Consider the following 11925-nt stretch of genomic DNA (forward strand, 5'->3'; position numbering starts at 1 on the left):
ACCGAGACTCAGGGAAGTGCAGGAATGGGTCCCCCAGTGCCCTGAGCACCCGCAGCCCCAGCCCCAGCCCCAGCCCCTGTGTTAGAACCGCCCCTCCCTCCACACCACCGTCTGCTCTCTCTCAGAGCACTTTTTGACAGGGGGGGGGGGGCAGTGTGAGGACCCGGGACTCCAGAGAGGGGAAGTGCTGAGCGGAAGAAGTGGGCTGCAAGGAGAAAACAGAAACTAAGCTGGTCATTCCCAGCCATCCTGATTCCAAACCTCTCTTTGTCTTTGTTGGACTTCCAGAGCTACGTGCAGGAATGCAAGGGCCACCCTTCATCAAAGCAAAACAGCTGTCCCATATTCTCTCCCCTGCAGCCCTCCACCACCAGCCTCTTTTCTAGTCAAAAAAACCTCTGTCCCTTAACTGGCGCTCTTAGGACGCAGGGCCCAGAGTAATTACGGAGAGCACACGTGGTGTGAAGAGACACATGACGAGGGCTCCAGGCTGTTTATCAGTGAAACAACTCAAGTGCCTGTTGGGGAAAGAGTCTCCTGCTCACGGACTGAGAGTTCAGCTGGAGAGTGGTAGATGGGTCACCGTGCAGTGATGGTGGGCAGCTGAATTTCACTTGCTTAAATAAAACAAGATCAACATTCAACTTCTTTTCTAAGATTTTATTTATTTGTGCTCGCTTCGGCAGCACATAAACTAAATTGGAACGATACAGAGATTAGCATGGCCCTTACACAAGGATGACTTGCAAATTCGTGAAGTGTTATATATATATATATGATTTATTGTCATAGAGAAGAGAAGGGGAGGAGAAAGAAAGGGAGGGAAACATCAATTGGCTGCATGGCCCCAGCTGGGGACCTGGCCCACAACCCAGGCATGTGTCCTGAATGGGAATCCAACCGGTGACATTTCACTTCCCCAGCTGCCAGCACTCAGTCCACTGAGCCACACCAGCCAGGGCTCAATTTTATTATGTAACTGGAATGTAGTCCTTAAAAAAAGCAGGATCCATTTTTTAAATATGGGTATCTTGCAGAATACAGCAGGGCGGGCTTACATCGGGAGCTTTTGTTCCGTGCACGCGCCAGAGCCCTGGTGTCGCCTGGTGCAGCCTGTGGACCCCTTCTCAGGATAATGTTCTTAAATTCACAAAATAAAACAGAACAGAACCACAGAAATGGAAATCACATGGAGGGTTAGCAACAGGGGAGTGGGAGGGGGAGAGGTGGGGAGAAGGTACAGAAAATAAGTACCATAGACGGGAGGTAGAAAATAGATAGGGGGAGGACAAGAATAGTAGAGGAAATATAGAATCTAAAGAACTTGTGATGTATGGACATAAACAAAAGGGGGGATTGGTGGGGGAGGGGTGTGCAGGGTAGAAGGGAATGAAGGGGGGAAATAGAACAACTGTAATGGCATAATAAAATATATTTTAAAAAATAACACAGACTTATAAAGGAAACTCACTCTATTAAAATGTAGTTATCACATGTTTTTAAAACACAAATGTTTGATATAGTAATAGTGACTAATTAACGCATGAAATATTAAGACCTGGCGAGAGGCCTAATAGCAACTGTGATTTTGAACTAGGGATAAATGTAAACCATATTTTGAAACATTTGAGAAAATTGTCACGTGGTTTGAAAATATCCACAGTTCTGTCAGTGACACCATCACAGGTCCTGCTAATACTGCTGTGGTTCGTGGCCACATCACTGAAGGGAAGACATTCAGGTAGAGGCCAGTGTAAATACAGATGTGTTTTCTCCTCCTCCAAATGTTTAGACCTCTTGAATTCGGTCCTTAGGTCTTTGAGGGCTCCACGAACCCCAGATTGAGAACTCCTGGACTAGTTCTATCTTTCACTGTATAGCACATATATGTAATCATATCAAATGTCATTTTCAAAATCTGATTAAATTTATAAACACATAAGTGCCTGGCAGGTAGTAGGTCTCAGTAAATGGGGGCCCCTGGAGCCCCTGTTGTGGTTTCTCTGCTAGGTGTCCTTCTGGGGAAAAGGGGGCCTCGGTTTGCTCACCCCGGAAAGTAGAGCTGCCAGGCTGCAGGGAAGCCAGGCCTTCCTCCACCAGCGTGGCCTCTGTGCCCCTCCCGACTGATGCCATTAATTAGGTCTGGGGATACTTTGACTGGCCCTCCACCCTGGGAGGAGGGCAACTTCACAGCTCAGCTCTAGGGAGCCCCAGCCTCCAAGGCACCCCAAGGCCTTCTTCATCCAGGCCCCGAGAAGCCTGCACCCTGGGAATCCCCCGGAAGCCCTTGGATGCCTGCTTCCCCTCTTGACTCATTCGTGGTCACACAAGCACAGTCACGAGCCAGCATGACTGGGTCAGTGTTGACAGGCTCGGAGGACACTTGGCCAGGAGCCAAGCAGCAGACATTGGCAGCCAGCTGGGAGGCCCTCAGGGCCCAGGCAGCAGACGCAAGCCTAGGGGAGAGATCCACCCCAGCTCCTCCGGCTTCAGGACGGGCCCAACCACAGCTCCCCAGAGCTCCCCCGACTCTTCCTGTGTGGCCTCTCCCCACTGCCAAGCACCCTTCCTCCTGCTCGAACTATCAGTGCCCTTGGAATTCACAATCTCCCCTCTAGCCAAGGTCTGCCACTCGACTCCCCTGCTCCAGAAGCTTTCCCCCTCATCCCTTCCACTTCCTATCAAAACCCAACTGTCGGTATCTGCTCTCTAAGACAACTGTCTATTATCTGAGGGACACAGGATTTTGAGTTCAAGACCTGTACTCAGGTATTGGTTCTGATAGGCTGATGTCCTCTGCCTCTCTGGGCCTCGCTCAACATCCTCCTCTTTCACAGGGACATGTTTAAGGTGCTGCCCTACCTTTCATAACCGTGCTGAGGATCAAAAACATTTCTAGGGGTGCGGTCACCCTATAAACTGTAAAGCACTTTCATAGCTGCAGTGTGGGACTCACGGATGGCAAGTTACTGTGTTTCAATTTGTCAGGGTCTTTCTGGAGAAGTCGCAGAGGACTGGCTATGGCGGAGGTGTTTCAGGCTGTGGGGAGATCCACATAACCAGAAGGCCCCGACACATGTTCCCAACCCCACCCCAAATCACATCCCAAGGAAGACACATGGGCAGGGTGGTGTTGAATCTGGGTAGGAGTCGGAAAACTCCAGAGGAATGACCCTTCTGAACCCGACACAGGAAGCTGACCAAGGGGTGTCGATACAGATCTGCTTCTACTTAAGGTGTGATTCACCCTGTTGATCTCAATCACTGTTGATCAGAGGGGTGATGGAAGAGGAAAGTCTGTTTCTGAGAAGGAAAACCGGGAGCAGTGCTCTGTTCTCAGTGGCAGAGGCTGGTCCTCAGGAGGGCACGCTCAAACCATTCGTTAGCTTAGGGGCCTGGAGTACAACTAGCTAGGAATGGCGCACGGTTTAGCACCAGAAGACCTGGATCCCAGACCCCGCTCTGTCACACCAAAACTATGTGCCTGTGGGTAGGTCATTGGTTATCTCTGGGCCTACATTTTCTACCAATGAAAGACCTGGGACAATCCCCAACTCAGCTGGGTCTCCTAATGATTCATTTGTTCACAAGATACAGAAACGCTTGCAGCTAGGTTACGGGGTGAGGTGTCTACCCACCCCACCTCCCAGGGTGCCTGGCTATTACCCGACCTGGCCCTGAGCAGGTTTGCCTGGGGCCAGCCAGTGGTGTGTGTGTTCTTGACCTCACGTAGGAAAGATTTCACAACACGAGTCCAGGTGATTTTTAGAGCTGGAGTTTATCAAAGCTGGGGACAGTCAAACGAGGAAGGGCTTACACAGAAGCCGCAACAGGAGAGGGACTGGGTGGGGAAATGAGCCTAAGCTGGCTGCTTTAGCTCACTAAGAAGAAAGGGGCCTTGGGGACAGGGTCAAGGGGTTAGCCCCAGGCAAGCTGCCAGTAAGGTTTAGGAAATACAGGCTTGTGGGGGAAGAAGCAGGGGAAGGGGAAGGAGCAGCCTTGCTCCTGAGAGGAAGAGCACACAGGGACCTTCATTTTGAGGGGTTTTAAAGGTTTAGGGGAGGTCTTAGGGGAGGATGGATCTCAATAGAATATTCATCAGTTTTATGCTGATATAGCAAAATGAGATTTATTCCCCTAACTTCATCTGTCCTTGGGTGTGGTTGGTAAACGTCACTAGTTGAATTTTTGCTATTTATCTCCCTGAGCAGGGTGACTTAACTATTTATCCCTTGGTTTGGCAGAAGTGCAAACTGTTTACCGTCAAATGCCCTTGGTTTAGGGGAGATAAAATTTACTAGATGGCTGCCAACTGCTTGTTTAATGATCTGTCTCAGTTTCCCTATTCCGCTTGTCCTGGCCTACTAGCCTGTCTCACATTCCCCCGGGGCTGCCGCCCAGCACAGCACTTTTCTAGGCCTCCTGTGTACCTGTCTCCTCGTTGGGCTGGTTGCGGCAAGAGAAAACAGTGCCTTCTCATCTCACTCACATGCAACCAACGCAAGGCCCGCGTGGGCATTCGCGGTGCACGCTGGCTGAATGGAGGGAAAAGGACGGTGCACCTGAAATTATTATCCCAGAACTCACATTGCAGCAGGGCCAGAAGCCAAGGAATGGCTATGCTCACATGTCTACCTGTATGTTATTTTGGGACATTTCTTTCTCCTCTGGGATCACAGAAAACCCCGCCCCCAGCCAGCAGTTGCCCCAATGTCTGGGAGTGTTTTCATCAGGGCTTTCTCTTCTTCTTTGGAGCTAGACCAGCTCTGGTACTTATGAGCTATAAACTTGGACAAGTCAGTAACACTCTGGGCCTCAGTTTCCTCACTTGTGAGATGGGAATACTAATTCAACCTACTGACAGGTAAATGTATATTCAGTTTAACCAGAAAATGTGAAATTGTTTTTTAAAGTAGTTGTGAGAATATATAACTTTATATTTCCAATAAGCTGTGTTTAAGAGCTTTCATGGTCTGCATCTCCCCTGCCCTTGTATTGTCGAACCTTTGCCAGCCAGATGGATGTCAAAGTGATATTCCTTTACCATGCTTATTCATATTTCCCTGAATGCTAATGAGGCTGAGTGTGTCTTCATATGTTTATCGGCCGTACATACTTTTCCAGTGAGATGCCATTTATATCTTTTGCTCATTTTTCTATTGCATTGTCTCTTCTTTTGATAATTGATTAAGGGTTCTATGTTTTTTTCTATATATTCTTAATTCTAATACTTTGTTGATTATATAAAATCATTATTTTCTCCCAGTTGGTAGCTGTGTCTTTTGGCATTATTCAAGATGTCTTTTGCCCTGGCTGGTGTAGCTCAGTGGATTGAGCGCGGGCCTGCGAACCAGACAATCGAGGTTCGATTCCCAGTCAGGGCACATGCCAGGGTTGCAGGCCGATTCCCTCCAGGCCAGTTCCCAGCAGGGGATGCACGAAAGGCAACCATACATTGATGTTTCTCTCCCTCTCTGCTTCCCTTCCTCTATAAAGATAAATAAATAAAATCTTTTAAAAAATCATTAAAAAAAAAAGATGTCTTTTGATGAGCAACTTATTCATTTAAGGAAGTAAAACAGCAAAAAGATATTCATCAAATAGTGTTTCTAAAGGTTTTAATATTTAACTTTTAAGTTCTAGATCCATCTAGAGTTGATTTTTTGTGTATATGGTTTGAGGTAGGGATTTTTGTTGTTGTTTCCATATGGGTAAATAAATTTTCTTTAAAAAAGAAAAAGATACCCTGGCTGGTGTGGCTCAGTGCATTGAGTGCCAGCCTATGAAGCAAGGGGTCACTGGTTCGATTCCCAGTCATGGCACATGCCTGGGTTGCAGGCTGGGTCCCCAGTTGGGAGCATGCAAAAGGCAACCATGCACTGATGTTTCTCTCCCTCTTTTTCTCCTTCCCTTCCTATCTCCTTAAAAATAAATAACTAAACACATCTTTAAACAAATAAATTTTATTAATTTATTTTTAGAGGGAGGGGATAGGAGAAAGACAGGGAGAGAAACATTTGATTGGTTGCCTCTTACATGCTACCAGCTGGGGACCTGGCCCTGCAACAGGCATGTGCCCTGACTGGGAATCAAACCCATGACCTTTCAGTTTGCAGGATGCCGCTCCAGTCAGGGCTCACTAACTAAATGTTCTAGCTCCATTTGTTGAACAGTCCTAGGGCCAATCTTCTCTCTTTTTCCTCCAGGAGTTGATCTTAGCGGACCCAGAGGGGCCAGAGGGAGGGCCCAGCTGGAGCCTGACTGACAGAGACGGCCCTCTGCTCCTGGCCGGCGGCTTCCTGAAGGGCTGCATCCAAGGAGCCGCACCGTAGCTTTGCCTAAGCAGCCTCTGCCTGCGTCTGAGCTCAGAGTTAACCACTTTATTAACAGACCTAACATATGTGTACAGCAAATAATAATAATAATTCATAGCACTAAAAAGTATCACATGAAAAATTAAATTCTCCTATCTCCAGAACCTCCCCCAGAGGTAATCACTTTAATAGTAAATGATTTGTATGAAGCTGTTAAGAGATCTCTCCCTAACTGTAAATGAAATGCTTAATGCCCCTATTTCTTCTTTTCTTCTTTTTTCCCCTTCTCTATGTCTTGATGTATCAACTCTGGAATAACTAATCTCTCTGCTGGAAAAGCTTGTTTTCTCACATCTGCCTCCTCCTCTCCCTTCTCCCCCATTTCCAATATTTGATTTTTTTTTTTTTAACGAAGGCTAAATGTTACACCAACTCATGCAGCTGCTGCCACGGCAGTGTTTCAGGAAGTCCAGCCCTGTGAGGACATTGGGACACTTCCCATCACCTCGTTTCCTGATTCCAGGCACCGACGCTGAGTCGCACGGAGGAAAAATAGCCTTTGGTTATCCGGGTCTCTCCCAACAAGAATGCTGGGAAGTGAAAGGACTGGGGCTGTTCTCCGAGGGGGTTGGAGAGCCCTGAGAGAGTAGAGGAGAGTGTCGCTCGGGGCTTTCACCTTGCTCATGCCCTGCCGCAGGCTCCTGGGTGACGTTTGGCAAATTCTTTCCCTGGCCTCTTCCTTCATCTGCAATACTGGGTCACCGAGGCTCCTCCCACTATAGATAAGATCTTTCAGCGATAAGATTTGGCGTGGCAGCTCAGGAGAGGACTTTCTGGTCAGAGTAGAGAGGCTCTCCAGAGACACCAAATGTGAACACAGCGACAGTGACAATAGCTGCTCCTGCATGCTGCCTGTGGCCGGACACCCTTCAGACCTTTCCCAGGCATGGCACTGCATAACACTCACAACCCCAGGTGGGTGCGATGCTCCTCATTTAACAGAGAAAGAGACCGAGCAACTGAGAGTTTAGGCCACTTGTCAGAGGTCACCAGGCCAGATAGTCTGTGGCCCCGCTCCGGTCCGTGCTGAATGCTGTTGAAGAACTTGGGTATCTGAAAATGCTGAGAAACGCCCAGGGCCCTCTGAGCCCCCAGAAACTGGTCAAGAGGCAGCAGTTCATCCTCCCTGAGCTCATGGAGACCCTGCTTTCCAGGGCCACTGCAGGGACCGACTCTGGCCCAAGCCCAATAGGCGATTCTGAAACCAGTACTTTTCAGGGGGCCTTTTCATAGCCAGAGAAGAGCAGGGGGCTTCTTGGCCTGAAGTGACCTTTGTTCACTCAAGCAGGGACCCCAGAGTTCAGAAGGGTTTGGGGGCTCTTTCTCTCCCTGGCTCTCCTCAGGGGCAGAGCCATTTACATACTCCCCATCCCACTGACAGGCACACTCTTGGCCACATTACTTCCTGGGGACTCTGGAGACCCACAGGCCTTAGCTTCAGCATGGCCTGGCACCGACCACAGCCGGGGCAAGCCAGCTTCCCTTCAGACTCAAGGCCACAAGTCTAAAAGGAAATGACGGTGGGAGGGGCTCAGAAATGCTGACTTGGCTGGAAGGCTGCCCCAGAGGAAGGAAGCACAGAAAGGCCTGGTCCAAGGCTGTGGGCAAAGCCAGCAAAGCCACCCTGGTGTCTCTGTGGATTTAGGGCCATAGGGCTTCACCTTGGCCTCCCAGCCCCAGCTTAAGGCCAGGAGGCTGGAGGTAGGACTCTGACTGGGTCACACTGTGAGCAAGGGACTGGAATCAGAGCCTAGTCCCAGCTGCCCAGACTATGGGGCTTCTTCCCTCACCAGCAGCCAAGGAGGGGTGGGCAGCTGGTGGGCAAAGAAAGCCCACATCTTAAACAAGTCCCTTCCCTGTGTGTCCGTCCTGGAAATCTGCATTTCTGAGACCCACATAAAAAAACAATAAAACAAAGAGAAACAAACAAAGCCTCCTTGCTATCGAATGAGGCCGGGAGCCTCTCCAACTGGGGCAAATCTGATAAAACCCCAGTCTTGATGTAAACTGCTGAAATCCCCTGCCATTGTGGCCCACTAGGGACAGGTGTCTTACATGCCCACAGGTGACATGTCACTCACCCTGCACATCCTCCTGGTTGCAGTAATGGGACAATACATTCTCCTTCTAGGCCAGGATTCCTCAGTCTCAACACCACTGATACTTTGGGCCGGTTGTGTGGGGAGCTGTCCTGTGCACTGTAGGGTGTTCGGCAGCATCCCTGGCCCCACCCGCTGGGTGCCAGTAACATCCCTCCCAGTGTGACAGGCAAAAATATCCCCAGATGTTACCCACGTCCCCTGAGGACAATATGGCCCCTGTTGAGAACCACTATTCTAGATTCATTCTTCTTTCTTGGTAATGAGACTTTTGATTTTCATTGGCGCGTAGTCACCAGGTTAAAACACGGAGGAGCAACAAGAGCACCCTTGCGGTGAGGTGCAGCCATCCGTGTGTCCTTATGACCCCTTCTCCCTTCCTGCTGGTTGGAATACAAGTGTGGGACTTCAGCCAAGTTGCTTGTGGATCATGAAGTGGGTGTCAACCGCTGGGATGGCAGAACAAGTAGGAGAGAAAGAGGCCGGGTCCTGGGCGACCGTGAGCTGCCAGGGCAGAGGTGGACTCTGCTGCTGGACTTGACTCACACGAGAGAGAAATGAGCTCGTGTCACTGGCCTTTCTCCCCCAGAGCCCAGATTTTAGCTTCTGATGAACTTTCCTGACACCACGGCCTCTTGGCAGTCATAGTAAATCTAATCCTAAGTAGCATATAAAATATAACTGCCAAGCTTGTGGTTTCAGTCACCCACCATCTAGATGCTCTTCAGATCTGCCCAAGCCAAGTTCTGGCAGTTCACCAGAACGTTCCACATTGTTGCTGCCCTCTCCCCAGCTGCCCCTCCCCGATGCTGTCTATCTCAGTAAAGGGCATCTCCACACCCCCAGCATCCTGTGAGCTGTTTCCAACTTCCCTTCTTCCCACTCCATCTCTCTCACATACAAGACCCCAACTTCTCCATTCTGCTTCCTTAAAAAACAAAATCTCCTCCTCCACTCCACCTCTGAAGTCGCTGTCGCAGCTCAGGCCCTCAGCATTCCACATCTGGTCCATGGCAACCACCCCCTAACTGGTCTCCCTGCCTCCAATCTCCACCCCACAGCCTGCCCTGCCCTCTTTAACCTTCTCATGAATCGTTCTGGTCTCCAGGACAAAGTCCAAGCTTTCTGGGTGAACGTCACAATCCCCTGCCTCTGCCACCTGGTCTCCCAGTCCCCCATCCCTCCCTCAGCACCTCTTCCTACAGGATATGACACAATTTGTCACAGCTCCAGTAACATGTTGTGATTCTGGTTTTTGCACATGCTGTTCCCTCTGTCTCAAATGTTCTCCTCATCTCCTGGGCTTGGCAAACTCTTACTCCTCCTTCAAGGCCCAAGCAAAGGTCACCTTCTCCACGAGACCCTGCCTGATCCCCCCAGCGACAGCAGCCTGTTGACCCTGCTCCGCGCTGCTGTGGAACTTGCCCGTCCAACTCTGGGTTCATCTCACTGCATTCATTCACCAAGTTCAGGAGTCTGTCTCCCTGACTGGCAGGGGGCAACTGCCAACAGGGAAGGGAGCCACTTTTATTGTGCTTGAAACCCGCAGTACCTATGGTAACGTTGGCACAGAGAAGGTGCCCAGCACACGATATTTTCACCCATCTACTAAGTCTCTACTTTGCGCCAGGCCCTGAGTGAGATGCTTTATCAAAATTACCTCACTTTATCCTCAAAATCACCCAGCTGGGAGACATGGGGTAGAGACTCAGGGAGGCCAGGCAGCTGCTCAGCTCATGCAGCCTGTGCACAGCAGCGCCGGAGACCGACTGTCCACCCGCCACGCTTGGTTCCCCTCAGGAGCTGGCCTCGCCTCGTGCCCCAGACACGGTCTCCAGGGAGCCGCCAACCCCGGAGCCAACCTGACCTGGCTGTGGAACGGCCCTTCACCCTTTCATTCATCAAACAATTTGGGATTTCTTAAAAAGAAACTTTTAATAGTAAACCAGTGAAAAGCCACCCAAGTTTATTTATGTGTGATTCATATACCTAACTTATTTATATATGTGTGACGTTTTTAATTTTACTATACCGATAGGCAAATTCAGGTCCTCCCTCTGACTTGTCAGTTCCTCCTCTCTGAAACCTGGAGGGACTAGATGAGCTTGAAGATTCTAATCGGTGCTGATATCCTGTGATTCCATGATTAGTCCTCGGATGGCTAGTGGGCTGGTGAGTTTTGTTGGTAAGGGCAGTATACTAGGGGCACAGCAATGGGAGAGGGAGGGTATGGCAACCCGACAGCCCCATCCCTCCCCCACCCCTTTGTGACTTGACCTTAGAGGTCCACCGAGAGAGGGGGCACTTCTGAGAGCCTCCTCCTGCCTCCTCACCCAGCCCTCAGGGGGCCTTGGCCAGTCTGAGGGCAGAGCTGGGGCTCCACAGGCCCATGGCTTGGAGTCCAGACTGTGAATTTCCTGCTGGGCCTCCAAGGGTCCCGCCCCCACAGGCCCCGCCCCCACTCTGGGCCTCAGTTTATGCATCATCCCCCCTTTGGCCCACTCTGTCCCAGGCTCTGGCTCCTCCTCCTCTTCCTACTAGTGGGACCCTCTGGAAAGCCCCGCTCAGCCCAGCACAGGAAGGGGAGAGAGGAGGCTCCTGGGCAAGTTCCTGCAGAGGCCTAAGCTCTCAGCTGTGGCTGTTGGAGCCAGTCATTTCCCTTCCCCCGCCCACCCAGCTGGGCTGCTGAGAAGTTTCATCACCGCTGAGTTGTTGTCCTTATAAGGGAAGGGCCTCCAGAGCCTGTCCTTTGGGCCACAGCTGGCTGACAGAGAGGCCGCCACCTCAGGGTATCCTCCAGGTGCCAGGAAAGGTGGGGATACCCCAAGGCCACCAGAAGTCCCCTGGGCCAAGCGTCCATCTGAAGTCACAGACTCTCCAGAGAAAAAGCAGGAAGCAGTCGATTGTGGCCCCAGGCCAGGACCCCAGGGTGTCTGTTCCCAGATCCTAATACTAACTTGTGGTCTCCCAGGCAAATTGTTTTAAGTCTGTTTTCTAATCTGTAAGCAGAGTGAACATAAATACATCTCCCTCACGAGGCCCTGTGGCAACATGGGGAGACCAACACAGGCCTGCCCAGTAGTGGGTGCCCTGTGAGGCCAGGCTGCTGGGGTTTAGCAGACGTTTTCTGTGAGGCAGGCCATGGGCTACGAGCAACCCCGTGACAAAAGGAGAACTAGCCCATTTTACAGGCAGAAAAAACTGGGGCTCCATATCCCTCGGCTAACTCATTCACATCTGGGCTTTGATTCTCGATGTGTCTGTCTGCAGTTCTAGCAAGTCATGGTTTTTCTGCTTATACCCGGCTACTTCCCCCAGCGATGTTGCCCCTTTAATAAAATGAGAACAGGGAGGAAGTCCCACCAACACCTCTCTGTCCTCTGTTCCCCCGCAGAGCCTCTCACAACACAGAGAAGCCTCCACATGAGTGAGTTTATGCAGCCTTTTCAGAC

General features: G+C 50.5%; 1 non-coding gene across 1 annotated transcript; it reads left to right on the top strand.

The window, feature by feature from the left end:
* Positions 1-670: 670 nt before the first annotated feature.
* LOC119057138 (U6 spliceosomal RNA) lies at positions 671-773 on the top strand. Its single transcript, XR_005084006.2, has one exon. It is a non-coding gene; the product is annotated as a U6 spliceosomal RNA (small nuclear RNA).
* The last annotated feature ends 11152 nt before the right edge of the window (positions 774-11925 follow it).

The sequence above is a fragment of the Artibeus jamaicensis genome, unplaced genomic scaffold (genome assembly GCF_021234435.1).
Source record: "Artibeus jamaicensis isolate MK-2021 breed Jamaican fruit bat unplaced genomic scaffold, CSHL_Jam_final contig_548, whole genome shotgun sequence".
Lineage (NCBI taxonomy): Eukaryota > Metazoa > Chordata > Mammalia > Chiroptera > Phyllostomidae > Artibeus > Artibeus jamaicensis.